The 15703-nt window shown below is 40.4% G+C and overlaps 2 protein-coding genes across 4 annotated transcripts in view; one reads left to right on the top strand and one right to left on the bottom strand.

The window, feature by feature from the left end:
• glra3 (glycine receptor, alpha 3) overlaps window positions 1–15703 on the top strand; it is an 87528-nt gene that overhangs the window by 2378 nt on the left and 69447 nt on the right. The window lies entirely within an intron of this gene.
• LOC310724585 (uncharacterized protein) overlaps window positions 1–15703 on the bottom strand; it is a 195004-nt gene that overhangs the window by 167583 nt on the left and 11718 nt on the right. The window lies entirely within an intron of this gene.

The raw sequence follows: 15703 nt of genomic DNA, 5'->3' as shown, positions 1-15703 counted from the left end.
GTGTGTGTGTGTGTGTGTGTGTGTGTGTGTGTGTGTGTGTGTTTAAGGTCACCACACAGCTCAGTCTGTCATCAGGTGTTTATTCTAAAAGCGACGTGTTCCACTCCTCCGCCAGTAAACAGTATTTTCAGCCAAGACACGGCTAAAGGTCACTACTTTGGTACTGCATCGAAATTACAATGCTGGGGTGGTGGTAGATCAGCGGTTAGGGTGTTTATCAGAAGGTTGTGAGTTCAGATCCCAGGATGATTAACCCGCACCTGCTCAGTTGTATGAATTATATAACTGTAAGGCCCTTAAATATAAAAATTTAGTTGTGTATTAAATATTTGAATCCAAATTACAATTAGAATCAAATCCAGCTTCATGAAGATATGCTTTACATGGGTTGGAGTGGAAGATCTACTGCTATAGAGCTCTGAAACTCAACCCAACTGTACTATTGAACTGCACCACAGGCCTCCTCACCTCACCTCCATTAATACCTGACTTTACTAACAACCTTGTTGCAGAATAAATTTAAACAAATCTCCACAAATACTTGGGAAACATCTTCCCAGAAGAGTGGAAGATAGGAACTAAATGTGGAATGGGGTGCTGAAAAAGCACACAATAAAACTTATGTTTAGGTGTCAGTGGTGTCAAATATTTGAGCTGTGAGCGACTTTTTAGCACCAATGGCCTCAAAAAGAGCTCAATTTCAAAAGCTTGCAAACCAACTTTTCGAAATAAAAATATCGTCCTCTGAGAGACCGAGAGCTGCATCAAATCACAGTCACCTCAGAATTTTTTGCTTTTAAGTTTATCTAAAAGCATCAAATTTGATTTGTCAATTGAATACTGATGGTTCTTGTCCTTTGTGACATGATCCTGTTATTTTTATTTGTTAATTAAAGATCCTCTTTCTGAAAGATCGCTTTATAATTTATCCTTTTTTTTGAGCGATTAGTTTGATCTCGGTTTCATTCAAGCGTCTTAAAGGGGATGTTGTGTTGATGGTCAATGCAGTGTTGAGGTGTACAATCTAATTTGTATTTTAGAAAATAAAACCTCACAAACCAACTGTTTTTTGCTTTTCACTAACACGTGTCCTGTGCTTTTAGTGAAGTCATATTAGAACTTGTAATGTTTTGGAGGCAGGTATTTCTACTTATCTATACATATTTATACTCAAGTAGGATTTTCAAGGACTCTTTACATCTCTGTCCACAAACTTTTGGAGATAAAAAGGATATATTAGTGATAAATTCCCAGTTACAGCATCAGATCCATGTCATTGATCTTGGAATTTGGTTCTGATCCACACTGCAGCAACAGGTTCAGGTTGAGATGTTTCCTTTCCTCTTTATTTTAATGATTTCACTCGAGACAGACTCACGGAGCACCGAGGCGGAAACTCAGGAGTGTAAAGATGTCCTGTCTCAGTGCCTGTCTCCTTTGAGACACTCTGACAGCTTCCTCGCTTCTCGGCAGATTGCGTCACGTGTCACACTTGTGTGTGTGTGTGTGTGTGTGTGTGTGTGTGTGTGTGTGTGTGTGTGTGTGTGTGTGAGTGTGACAGTGTGACAGCACAACTGGATTGCAGTCACGCAGACAGCAACAACACAGCCAATCAAAGACAAATCCACCTTTCAAGCCCTCACTCACTCACTCACTCACTCACTCACTCACTCACTCACTCACTCACTCACTCACTCACTCACTCACACAATTAGTCTTTCACTTATTCACTCTCACCCTCACTCACTCAAACTCTTACACATTCATTCATTCATTCGTTCATTCATTCGTTCATTCATTCGTTCATTTATTCGTTAATTTACGTAAACATTCACACATTCATTCACTCATTTGAACACTCACACATTCACCCACTCACTCAAACACTCACACATTCATTCACTCACTCAAATACTCACACATTCACCCACTCACTCAAACACTCACACATTCACCCACTCACTCAAACACTCACATTCATTCACTCACTCAAACACTCACATTCATTCACTCACTCAAACACTCACATTCATTCACTCGTTTAAACTTTACACATTCATCCACTCACTTACTTAAACACTCACACATTTACCCACTTACTCAAACACTCACACATTCACCCACTTACTCAAACACTCACACATTCACCCACTTACTCAAACACTCACACATTCACCCACTTACTCAAACACTCACACATTCACCCACTTACTCAAACACTCACACATTCACCCACTTACTCAAACACTCACACATTCACTCACTCAAACACTCACATTCATTCACTCGTTTAAACATTTACACATTCACCCACTCACTTACTTAAACACTCACATTCATTTACTCACTCAAACATTTACACATTCACTCATTTAAACACTCACACATGCATTCACTCAGACCCTAATTTACTTAATCATACATTCACTTACTCACACACTCACTCACTCACACACTCACTTAGATACTCACTCACAAACACACACTCACTCCCTCAGACAGTCACTCACACACTCACTCACACACTCACTCACAAACTCACTCAGATACTCACTCACAAACACACACTCACTCCCTCAGACAGTCACTCACACACTCACTCACTCACTCACTCACACACTCACTCAGATACTCACTCACAAACACACACTCACTCCCTCAGACAGTCACTCTCACACTCACTCACACACTCACTCACACACTCACACACTCACTCACAAACTCACAAACTCACTCACTCACTCACTCACTCACTCACTCACTCACTCACTCACTCACTCACTCACTCATTTACTCACTCACTCACTCACTCACTCACTCACTCACTCACTCACTCACTCACTCACTCACTCACTCACTCACTCACTCACTCATTTACTCACTCACTCATTTACTTATTTACTCACTTACTTAAAACCTATTGGTTTGGACATGGCCTTAGTTTGCAACCTAGTGAACCAGTATTGATGTATTCATTAATACATCCGAAATAACTTTGGTATTTCGCTCTGGATTCGGGGACCTGCTAAATGCTGTTAATGTAAATGTAAATTATTAATTCGCATTTTAGTTGAAGCATTTCTCTGAGGATGCTCTGGAAATGATGACCTTCAGGAAAGACATCTAATATGCTTCATTTCTGTAAAGCTGTTTAATGTCAAACTTTACAGTTAAAATTCTGTACAAATGAAATTCACTGGAATTTTTAGTTTTCTTGTGTTGAAATTTGGGATCCGAAATTCACTTTAATGATTTTGCTGTAAAGAGAAAGCAATTAATAGACGCCGAAAGATCTATGTGAAAGCACATACACTACACACTCACACCCAGGGGCTGATAATGCTCTGCAGAAGAGGAGGTTGACGTGACAGCTTTCACTCAGGCCGGGTGAACGTGTCAGAGTGTGTTGGCTCCTGTGACTCCACACACACACACACACACACACAGACACACACACACACACACACACACACACACACACACACACACACACACAGAATCAGCACTAAGCTGGATTTGAATGTCTTTTTCATAAATCCCTGAGCTTCTGCTCTTCACCTTCACTCAGAATTCTCAGAATTTCACTTTGTGCCGTTAACACTTGGTAGTACATTATTTTATGTATCAGTAAATATATTACAAAATACAAACTTTATCATTAATAAAGTACTAATGTTTTGTGAAATTCTGGATTCTGATTCTGCGTAATTCCTGTTCTTTCGAAAAAAAAAAATAATAATAATTTATGTGAATTATGGAAGGAGTCTACAGTATCAGTACTTTATAACATTGAGAACGAGCTCCATAAAAATATTTAACACATCTATAAATGTCTGGATGATTCACTTTATTTTTTTATTGAAAAATCCTCCCTCAGCATGAAGAACAGCTTTACATGCTCATCTGGACAGTTTGTTTCTCCAAACATTTATACTTTGTGTGTTGAAATACTGTACGTGTCTCTTGTAAAACTCACCAAAGATGCTCTTCACTAGTTCAAGATTTCTTTGTGATCCAGTTCATTCCAGAGCAGTTCAATAGGATTGAGGTGCAGTGACTGGACAGGTCATACTATGATAAATATTACTTCAGACGTCTGTCTGCTCTCTAAATAACGCTTAAACATCTTGTACGTACGCTTCTGCTCATCGTCTTGTTGTACGGTGAAGTCGGTTCCAATGAGCCGCAGTTTAGATGGAACTGCTCGATGGTTGAAGTATGGAATGGTTGCCATGTTGGTTCCTTTCACTTTCCGGAATAAGTCTCCAAACTTCCCTGCTCCAAAACAATCCCAAACCATTTCCACCTCCATGTGTGTATCAAACAGTCTGATCTCATTGTCTCTCCTGTTTTATATATTACACAAGTTCTTCAGTTAGAGTTTTTTTACACACACACACACACACACACACACACACACACACACACACACACACACACACACACACACATATATATGTATGTATGTATTTTTATGTGTCTGTGTGTGTGTGTGTGATGACTGTCACAATCTGTCACACACTGAACTATTTGACTTGATGGTAGGACACACACACACACACACACACACACACACACACACACGCGCGCGCACACACACACACTTACACTGCACTTTGACTCAACACGTCAAGCTCTAATACAGGAATACATTCATGTATGATATGTGCATATTATTCAAGAAGATTTGTCTATTTATTGTAGTAGTAGTACTATTTCCTTCTCTTCTTCTTCTTCTTCTCCTTTTTCTTCTACCTCCTTTTTTCTATTTCTTCCCCGTCTTTTCCATCTTCTTCTTCCTTCCTTCTTCCTCCTCATCATCCGCTTCTTTCTTTCTTCTCATCTTTTTCCTTCTCTTCTTTTCCCTTTTTTTTTTTCATCCTCTCATTTTTTTTCTCTTTCTTCTTCTTCTTCTGCTTCCCCCCTCTTCGTCTCCTTCCTCCTCTTCAGCCTCTTCTTCTTCTTCTAATTATTATTATTAATATTTATCTATCTAATTGTATAAATAGTATAATATATATGTGTAAGAGGAGCTTCTGCGTCATGACGGCACCCTGTGACTGACGATTGTCCTGCAACAACACAACATGGAGAATGACGAGAATATACGAACGACGAATAATAATCAACGAGTCCTAAACTGCAGCATGATTTTCATTCATTTGTAATTAGCTCTGAAATTAACCCTTCGCAGGTCTCGCTCGTTTCTTCTGCTGAGACACTTGATGAGATTTCTTTCAACCAATGTTTGAATTATGGCCTGTGAAGAAAGTGGGTGCGAGCGACTAATGTATTAGAATACACACACACACACACACACACACACACACACACACACACACACACACACACACACATTTCAAGAGCACTTTGATGTTCTTTTCCTTGTTTTGGTTTGGTTTTCTTTATTATATAAATTCACAGTGAAGTAAAGGAATAAAGTAAATCCGTATTTTATTTATAATAATATAAATATAGTTCATATAGTGCAAAAATCTGTAAATATCATCACAAAAGCAGCTTTCCAGATACACTTCGGGTGAAAATATAGTGAGGATCCGGGTGGTTTCTGGCTTGGGGCAGGGCCACACTAATATGGTGTCATTTGAAAACACATATTTTTTAGTACACACTGAGACTGTGTAAAACTATGTTGCATTTTTTTAGACTATAATGAGCAACTATTGGGGAACGATTGAAACCGATAGTGTGGATGCGGAGCGTTGTTAAACGAAAACGTTTTCAATGTATTTGGATCAGCGTAGATACTGCGTAGCGTACTGTAGCCTAGATTTTTGGCTTATTGGTTTTTAGTTTTTCTTCACTAGATGTCACCAGAGTGTTCTTAAATCTCTCATTAGCACCTATTATTTGCACCTGAGTCTCGTGAGCTCTTTGGATATTTAAGTTCCCTTTTCTATGCTTGTTTGTTGCTCTGTTGTGTGGTTTGTTTCTTGTTTTTATGGTAGAGACTTGAGTGCTAAACGGTTTGCATTAACTGCAGTCCAAAGCCGTCTCCATGGTGATCACTATTCAGTAATCAAATGAATTATCAGTCTGTTTATGTGGAAAACATCCTCAGCAGCAGCAAGTGGTTTCATCACATTCAATAGCATGAAATGTGTTTAAATCGATAAATAAATAAAATAAGAAAAATGACGGATGTTTTGATGCTTTGTATTAGTGTGATCTCATATGGTATGGTATTAAAAAGTTTGTAGACACCTGACCATAAGAATGGTATGTGCATTTTGTTGTTGTTGTTGTTGTTGTTTTTAAACAAATATTACACATTTAGTCACCATTTGCTGTTCTTTATAAGCTCCACTCTTCTGCAATGATGTTCCACTAGACTTTATGGAGATTCATTCAGCCACTAGAGCGTTAGTAATGACAGGTACTGATGTAGGTGAGGTGTGGAGGCCTGAGGTGCTGCCCACTCTTGGGGCTCTTAAACAAGCCCCTTAACGCCTCAGTGTTTCAGGGACTTTTTTTAACATTGCTGAAGCCGTGCTTTGACCCCAGCTTCCCAACATTTTTGGGATATGTGAACAAAGAATTTCATTGCACTGTTAATGTAAAGACCAATTATTTTCCTATCTGTTATTTGTAAATAAATAAATAAATAATATGAAGTTATAAATGAAATGAACAATGGCAACTTTTAAAACTAATGTTTGGTATAATGCAATATTTACTTTACATGGCCCTCAGTCAAGATTGTTGGTTCTTCATAGGAAAAAGATTTGGTACCTCTAGAATAAATGTTCTCACCCAGCATTTGCATCCTCTTCCTTTATCGTAAGCACTCGCACTACTGCACAACACTTCCTAGATTTCTGGAATTTTTCTTTAAATAATTTTAAACACACTAAAATCTACCCAAGTGACTTGAGAGGTGTTTTTGCTTCTTAAATGTCTAGAAAATTGACAGTTGGAATCGACTTAAATTTCATCAGAACACTTTACACTAATCTAACCGTAATACCCCAAATCCTTATCGCTTTAATTAGCCACTTTTAGACACATCGCATATTCACGTGGTCCACTTTAAACTAGCATCCTCAGAGTCCTTTATCTTCTACAGGCTTAACGGGTTTGACCTCCGGGTGCTTCTGCTTTTTAATGAAACATCATTTGGAGTCTCATTAGGATCCGAGAGCGAGCAGTTAATAAAGTCTGCAAAGATTTCCTTTAAAGATCCACAGCGGGGTTTTTTTTAATACTTAAATGCTGTTTGGAGATGTGGTACTTGCTCCGTGTTTAATTCATGCACAATAATAAAGCATAAGAAAGTCAAAAGGGGCAAAAACGTATGAATTAATTGTTCTTTATGCCATTGTTAAGGTTTTGCGAGTTTCTGAAAACACAGCTTACAAACAAGGCTGCAAGGTTTCTACCAATCCAAGAGTTGAAGGATTACCGTCAGCCTTGTTCATCTTTAGTAACTGCCTGGAGCAGATGAGCGGACGGACAGACAGAAAAGAGAGAGAGACAGACAGACAAGAGAGAGAGAGAGAGAGAGAGAGACAAGAGAGAGACAGACAGACAGACACACAAGAGAGAGAGAGAAAAGAGAGAGAGACAGACCGATAGACAGACAAGAGAGAGAGGAAATAGAGAGAGAAAAGAAAGAGAGACACAGCCAGACAAGAGAGAGAGAGAGAAAAAAGAGAGAGAGACAGACAGACAGACACACAAGAGAAAGAGAGAGAGAGAGAAAAGAGAGAGAGAGACAGACAGACAAGAGAGAGAGGAAAGAGAGAGAGAAAAGAGAGGGAGAGAGACAGACAGACAAGAGAGAGAGAAAAAAAAGAGAGACAGACAAGAGAGAGAGAAGAGAGAGAGAGAGAGAGAGAGAAGAGAATTAAACAGACAGACAGACAAGAGAGAGAGAGAGACAAGAGAGAGACAGACAGACAGACACACAAGAGAGAGAGAGAAAAGAGAGAGAGACACAACCAGACAAGAGAGAGAGAGAAAAAAAAGAGAGAGAGACAGACAGACAGACAGACACACAAGAGAGAGAGAGATAGAGAGAGAGAGAGAGAGAGAGAGAGAGAGAGAGAGAGAGAGAGAGAGAGAGAGAGAGAGAAAAGAGAGAGACAGACAGACAGACAAGAAAGAGAGGAAAGAGAGAGAGAAAAGAGAGAGAGAGAGACAGACAGACAAGAGAGAGAGAAAAGATAGAGAGAGAGAGAGAGAGAGAGAGAGAGAGAGAGAGAGAGAGAGAGAGAGAGAGAGAGAGAGAGAGAGAGAGAAGAGAATGAGACAGACAGACAAGATAGATAAAAGAGACAGACAGACAGACAGACAGACAGACAGACAGACAAGAGAGAAAGAAAAAAAAGAGAGACAGACAAGAGAGAGAGAAAAGAGAGAGAGAGAAGAGAGAGAATGAGACAGACAGAGAGACAAGAGAGAGAGAAAAGAGAGCGAGAGAGACAGGCAGACAGACTGACAGACAAGAAAGAGAGAAAAGAGAGAGAGAGTGTATGTATATAATACATACTGTATATGAACCTAGACGTTTTTGGGAAAACAGTTGCCAGGTATAAACAATGCAGCAATCTAAAGAGTCCAAGCACTTGCTTTTATTAGCAAGGGGGGGACAAGTGTGTGTAGGTATGGTGGTCAGTGTAATTAATGTAATTACTAATGTGTGTGTAGGTATGGTGGTCAACTTGATTGTTATGTAATTACTGGACGATCTGATGAGGTGCTGGTGGAGTGTATTGATGTGTGGGAAATTCATCTGGGCTGTCGACATTGATCTGTCCAAAACACCTATGCCTGTATATTGTCCACAATCTCTCTCTCTCTCTCTCTCTCTCTCTCTCTCTCTCTCTCTCACACACACACACACACACACACACACACAAAAAGAGATTAGTTTAATGGAGGAAATATGCATTTGATTTGTGAGGGCCATTGCAGCCACATATACAGGAATTTGATAGACATGTTTGATGCCAGTCTTGCAGATGAATCAACGTGACTGTAATGTGATGTGTCCTGTCATGCTTGCGTGACTTCAATCAGAAACCATGTTAATACTAATCTTCTACACGGTGTGCTAAATAAATTGGAATTGACTGTAGAAAGTGGGTGGCGAAACAACACCTTCAAACCACAGCATCTCATCTGATACCAAACCATCACCAACCAACCAACAATATCCTAAAACACAGATTTCAAACAACATTCTCTTCAACCACATACTTTCTAAGAAATGTGCCTGGAAAACGCTGCCTCCGAACAGTGTTTCCAAATAGCACTCTTTCTAAACGCGGTTTGTTTTAACATGACAATGTTCAAGGGGGTGAATACTTATGCACTCTATATAGCACTTCAGTGAATTTAAATATGTTTACAATGAATGAAAAGACGGCAGTACTTATGGAATCCATAGTTATAACATGTCAACATTTAGTATATGAGAATGGTGTGTGTGTGTGTGTGTGTGTGTGTGTGTGTGTGTGTGTGTGTGTGTGTGTGTGTGTGTGTGTGTGATTCAATCTCTTTGTGTTTAGTTTGTTAAAACAAACAATCCGGAAACATGTCGCTGATTGAATTGCTAATCTCTGTGTGTGCATGCAGATACTGATTCAAAGCAGAATTTGGTGTTTGTTTTTCAAAGTGACTCCATGCCCACTGGGGGAACCATGTGATTTTCGTGTGTGTCATCCCGAAAATGAGTGTGGGTTTGTCCAGCAATACACACACTGAGATGTGCAAAACACACACTAAGAAATGTTTCACAGCTGAGTCCCATGTGTGTGTGTGTGTGTGTGTGTGTGTGTGTGTGTGTGTGTGTGTGTGTGTGTTTCTCATGGGATTGTCTGTGTGGTTTTCTGAGTTCTTCCCTAACCTTTTCCAACAAAGCTGGAGGCACACAATTGTATCAGATCTTTGTTCGCAGTACTTTGACATTTTACCTTAAACTAGGAGACTAAAACCTGTTCCAGCATGACAACGCCACTGTGCACAAAGCCAGCTTCATGAAGATCTGCTTTACATGGGTTGGAGTGAAAGAACTCTTGCTATAGAGCTCCAATCCTACTGCACACCTTTGGGATGAATTGTTCATGCTGACTGCACCCCAGATCTCCTCACCTCACCTACACCAGTACCTGACTTTACTAACACACATGTGACTGAAGGAATCTCACACAAATCTCCACAAAATCTAGTGAAACATTTTCCCAGAGGAGTGGAGCTCATTATAATAGGAAATAGGGATTAAATGTGGAATGCATATAACTAATGGTCAGGTGTCCACAAGTGTTTGTCCATGTGGTGATGTTTTGAATGCTAGAAACGTTTAGTCTGAGATACAAATTTGACTTTCATATAACAACACATTCATTTTTTTAAGAGTGAAAATTATATTTTTGGAGAAATCTGCTGTCTACAGTTCATACGTGATATTGATGTACTGCTACACACACACACACACACACACACACACACACACACACACACACACACACACACACACACACACACACACACAGACAGGTTTTAATCTAGAAAGTGTTGTCCTGGTCTTTCGTTGCTTTAGCTGCCAGGCTGCATTAACCACAATGCTCAGGGTGATGAAAGGATGGAGGGATAGACTGAGGGAGGAGGTTAGGGGTGGATTAGTAGACAAGAACTGAGGTCAGGCAACAGTGATTCTGCTCCAGGGTTTGTACTCATTGTTTTTAAAAAAAGACCTATTTTGATTTAAACACATGCAGACGCTTGTATATGTGAGTGCATCAGGGACTCAGTGAAACATAGAATGACTTGAGGTCAGAAAAAAAACATTAGGGCAATTTTTTATATGCAATTTACAATTATATCATGTATACATATATTGAGGGTTCAGGGCCTTGATCAAGAAGCGATGTTGCAGGGATTTAAACTCATGACCTTCAAATCCAAAGTTCTAACCCCTGATTTATAAATATAATCTTTGTTTCTTTTCTGAAGTTCACATCAGCCACATTTTCATAAAATAAACCTCAAAATTATCCGAATGTTGGACGCTTTCAAAAATCACGACTAAATATCAACTGAAATCTGAAAACACAGTGAGCTTTTAAACTCTGGATTTAGAGCTGTTTACTAAGCAAGCTGAAAAGATCTGAGCTGAGCAAGGAGTAGGTTTTTTTCTTTTGCTCATTTAGCTTTTTTTTGCATTTGCACAATTGTAATTTTGTATATTTCTATAAATGTATATCTTTGTATGTCTCCCCCCCGTATAAATTATAATTTATTTCATAGGCTGCTGGAGGATTCACAAAGTAAGAATTTTATTGTATGATGTAACAGATGGTGCTTCATGTATATTTTGTATAATAGATGTCAAATTGCCAGAGTTCTGGATTCTGATTGGTCAGAAGTAGAAGAGGTCAATGTTAGAGTGCTTGGTCTAATGCGTTATTTCCATAGCAACATCTAATTCTGAGGCACTCGTATCACAGAGGCTAAAGAATGTGTGTAATCTGAGATAGTAAAGGAGGTTGTTTGTTGAATATTTATGGAAGGAGTCTCCAGTGTCAGTGCAGTACAGTACAGAAGCTTCAGATTTTAGAAGAAAGGTCTGAAAATTCCAAAAACATATTTGTTGATCTCTATTAACTGTGGTCCACACACACACACACACACACACACGCACACACACACTGAGCTTTCAGTCCTTTTCAATCAGCTTCAAATTGACCATTAACACTCATCACCTCACCCACTGCTCTGACATAGGCTGCTGGTTGCCATGGCGGCTGGCTTGATTTAGACTGCCTGTGTGTGTGTGTGTGTGTGTGTGTGTGTGTGTGTGTGTGTGTGTGTCCACATGCGTTTATCTGGCATTGAGGTGCTTGTTAAATAAAACGATCTGTGAAGGTTTTCAAGAAAAGTAGAGTAATGTAGAGTAATGAGATCAGGACAAAAAAAATTATGAAATAGTAAAATAAAGAAATACTGCAAATTAATTACACATTTCAGTTAGTTAGCATTTATGCTAATGACATTCTAGTTTAAAATTTATCAGCTGACATACTTTTAATAGTAAACCTTCTCACAAAGCAGCTTTACAGAAATAAATAGATATAAACTGGAATGTCTACCTTTAAAATTCTTTCACATTACAAGGTGGTATCGAAACATTTATAACACACCCACAGATGGCAGCACAATGCTGCACGCACAGTCACAGAGAGCACCGACCTTCATAAGTCAGTGCCAAAAGACATTGTCCTATGTAACTTGGGTCCTGTGCAACTGGTGCAATTCTGACCATGTCTGCAATTTCATCATAGACAGCAAGATAGACGGCACGCTCGCTTCAAGAGCGGAAGAACTCCACTTGGAGATATCGAGAGATCAGGAAGACCTTCAGCAAGCTCAACCCTCAAATGTCAAAACCATTCAGCAACTTAAACATGATTATCGTCTGAGAATAATCCATAATATTGCTGCTATTGTCAGTGTCCTACGAAACAGTGCGATTCAAACATGCGCTATGCTGTTCCCAAGTTCGTCCCCATGCAGCTGAGACAGGAGCAGAAGGAACACCGCGTCGGAGAACTCTGTCAGCATGCTGAGGATCATTCCCCGTGACAAAACTTGGGAGTACGGGTACGACCCTGAGATGAAGCAACAGTCTTCACAATGGCAAAGCCTATCATCTCCATGACCGAAAAAGGCGAGGCAGGTCTGCAGCTCGACCAAGTGCATGATCATCTTTTACAACATTCACTACAATGTGGATCGAGAAATCGTCCCCAGGGGCCAGACTGACCATAGCGAGTTCTGCTGTCAGGTTTTAAGGCATCTGGGGAAAAACATTTGGTGAAAGTGAACGGATCTGTCTTACACTAGTTTCGGAACTTTTTGATACCACCTTGTGTATATATACGTAGATTTATAAACTAAATATTAGTGAGTGATAGGATTGTATATGAATTTTCACAAGCTGAAATTCATTTATTTGAGGATTCAACTACTTGCTCTAAAACTGTCCCCTGCCGGTGTGGTTCCCCGTTTACCTGACAAGGTGAGGAGGCTGTATCAAGGCTGCAGTGCTGGCATTAAGCTAAAGGCTAAGTGGCTAGCGAAGAAGTGGCGATATAAACTCACTACCAAACAAGATCTATGAACTGTGACTGTGATGGGTGAAAAAAATCTAAAATCATATCATTTCTGTGCAACGTGGTTGACGTCTAACATTCCGAATGCTAATATGGCTCTACAGGGCTTCAGCACAGTCAGAGCAGACAGAGACACTAAAGCCTCTGGAAAGCAGAAGGGAGGAGGACTCACTATTTATGTGAACAAGAGATGGTGTAATCCTGGGCATGTGAGCATTAAAATCTCCAACTGCTGCAGGGATATTAAACTTCTGGCTGTAAGTTTCTGTACCTATTTCTTGCCCAGAGAGTTTGAACTATTGTTCTCAGAGGTTGCGTCTGACACACCTTAGTACACTGCACCCCCACCCACACTTCTGCACTCTCTCTACCCCCTGAAACTAATTGTAGCACAGGGGAGAGTGTCCCTCCACCCACAATGACAGCAATGACAGCCCAAGTGTGCAGAGATCTGAGGCTTCATCCCAGCAAAGCAGCTGTCCCAGATGAAGCATCTCCACGACTACTGAAGGCTTGCACGTTCCCTCTACCCTCTACAGCACATCTTTAACCTTAGCCTGGAACATCCTGCATCATCCCAGTTTAAAAGAAAGCACACCCTGGCGAGCTGAATGACTTGAGGCCAGTCGCCCTGATGTCTCACATAATGAAGACTATAGAGTGGATGCTGCTACACCACATGAGGCCACAGGTCCGCCATGCCCTCGAACAGTCTTCAGTTTGCAAACCAGGAGTAGGTGGCAGTGGAGGATGCTATTATCTACATGTTACACCAATCCCTCTCTCACTTGGACAGTGCCAGCAGGACTATGAGAATTACATTTCTGGACCTCTCAAGTGCTTTTAACACCATCCAGCTGCTGCTCCTCAGAGATACATTGACAGAGATGGGAGTGGGCTCACACCTGGTGGCATAGATCATGGACTACCAGACATGCAGACCTCAGCACATGCAATGTGTGGACTGCAGGTCTGACTTTCAATACAACTCAGAGTCATGACACTTGCAAATGTTTGCGGACGACACCGCTATTATGGGCTGTACAGGAGGAGAAGTACAGGACACTTATCCAGGACTTTGTTGCATTGTGTAAATAGATCCACATACACCTCAACACTACAAAGATCACTGAGATGGTGGTGGACTTCAGGAGTCACAGGCCTCAACCGGAGTCTATGACTATCAACGGTGACTGTGTGGAGATTGTAAAGACTTACAAATACCTTGGAGTGCAGCTGGATGATGAACTTGACTGGACTGCCAACACGGATGCTTTGTGCAGGAGAGGACAGAGAAATCTGTACTTCGTAAGAAAGGCTGGTGTCCTTCAACATCTGCAAAAAGTTGCTGCAGATGTTCGATCAGAATGTTGTGCCCTCTTCTATGTGGTGGTGTGCTGGGGAGGCAGCATCAAGAAGAAGGAAGCTCAGGTCTGGACAAACTGGTGAAGAAGGCAGGCTCGGTCTGACATCAGTGGCAGAGAGATGGGCTCTTAGCAGGCTCCTGTCAATCATGGACAATCCACTGCACAGCATCATCTCCAGGCAGAAGAGCAGCCTTAGTGACAGGCTGCTGTTACTGCCCTGTTCCACTGACAGACTGAGAAAGACTTTCCTTCCCCATGCAGCTCTATAATTCCACATAGGGAGTAAAAAGGCAGTGCTGACGTTCTTCACTGTTCTGAACTGTTCAGTTCCATGATGTTCTGTCTCAGTTCCATGATTCACGTTATGTTCTTTGTTTTTTTTCTTTTTTCTTTTAGCCTTTTTTAAGCGTATTTTGTCCTGCCTCCTTGCCCTGCTGAGGAAGTCACTCACCCTCCTAGACCCTCAGGCCTAAGACTTAAATTCAAGAAATCAGTGTCATTTGACAAGGTCATATGACATGCAGGGACTGATGGGAGATGCAGGAGCTCGAGGCATATTCCTGACTTATGCACACCCAATACACCGTATGATGTGCCGTGAAAATAAAAAACGAAATGTTCATTGTCCTGTAGATTAGGGTTATGTTTAACCTGTGGATGGCCAATAGAGCTATCAAGGCCTTTTCTGCTTGCCTTAATCAGAATCACTGACTCACGTTTTAATATATTTTTGTCATTGAATAGATATTAAATTATTCCCAACATACAAACTTTACATAGTGTTTCTCTCACAAATTTGGATACACTTCTGAGCTTAATTTCATGCAAAATATCACCCGAAATGCATTTATTGCACAATTAAATACGTCATTGTGCCAAATTGATCAAGCTCTCAGATCCAAGAACCAAACTACTTCTTGTAGTTTGTAGCCATAAGATTCATACAACATTAATATCCTAAAAAAAATGTATATATACAGTGGAACCCACTTATCTCAACCTCGGTTAACTCGACAACCCTATTAAGTCGACGTTTTTGAAGTGGAACCGCCAAATTCTCGCTTTGTCTAAGCATTTTTTATCGGTTATGTCGACTTTTTTATGTTGCCGAACCCAAATATCTCGAGCACAATGGGGGAAAATTTGCCATTTAACGTCAGTTATGTCGATCGGCACTGTGCAGCCGCAGAAGAACTCGCG

Source organism: Silurus aristotelis (assembly GCF_946808225.1).
Source record: "Silurus aristotelis genome assembly, chromosome: 4".
Lineage (NCBI taxonomy): Eukaryota > Metazoa > Chordata > Actinopteri > Siluriformes > Siluridae > Silurus > Silurus aristotelis.
This window is presented reverse-complemented; position numbering and strand designations above follow the sequence as displayed.